We start from the raw sequence: 466 nt of genomic DNA on the forward strand, positions 1-466 counted from the left end.
GATCCCCGTTCTCCATGTTATCTCCTTAGATTGTAGGCTGCACAACATACTATTTATCTGTTACATTACCGACAAACCATCAATGGCGTCAGTCATGAAGAATTCAAGGAAAACATTGAACAAATACAGAGAAAGATCGAAGCTCTGCCTAACTCTCGAATCCATTGCTTGTCAAATCGCCGACCAAAACTAGACGTCTTGCTTGCGCACAATGAATTGATCGAATTTCTCACTGTAGAACTGATGTTATTTTTCAACATTTAACCAAATCACTTTAAGGCCAAAATTTGCCGGACGTTTCTCTGGGATCCACAGAATGTGGTAGATTTCTTGTTGGTGTTCCAGATACTTTGCAAATATTCAAAGATAGGAACTGTGTACTGTCTTATTTCGTTGTTTATGAATCCCAGCTTGCACTCCATCTGGAATAGTTCTTATTTTAGGTAACACTTGTGTCAAATTATTC

At 38.4% G+C, this 466-nt stretch overlaps 1 protein-coding gene across 1 annotated transcript in view; it reads left to right on the forward strand.

Moving 5' to 3' along the window:
* Positions 1 to 466, forward strand: part of LOC119592339 — a 39,276-nt gene that overhangs the window by 38,114 nt on the left and 696 nt on the right.

Source organism: Penaeus monodon, chromosome 30, assembly GCF_015228065.2.
Source record: "Penaeus monodon isolate SGIC_2016 chromosome 30, NSTDA_Pmon_1, whole genome shotgun sequence".
In the NCBI taxonomy this organism is placed as follows: Eukaryota; Metazoa; Arthropoda; class Malacostraca; order Decapoda; family Penaeidae; genus Penaeus; species Penaeus monodon.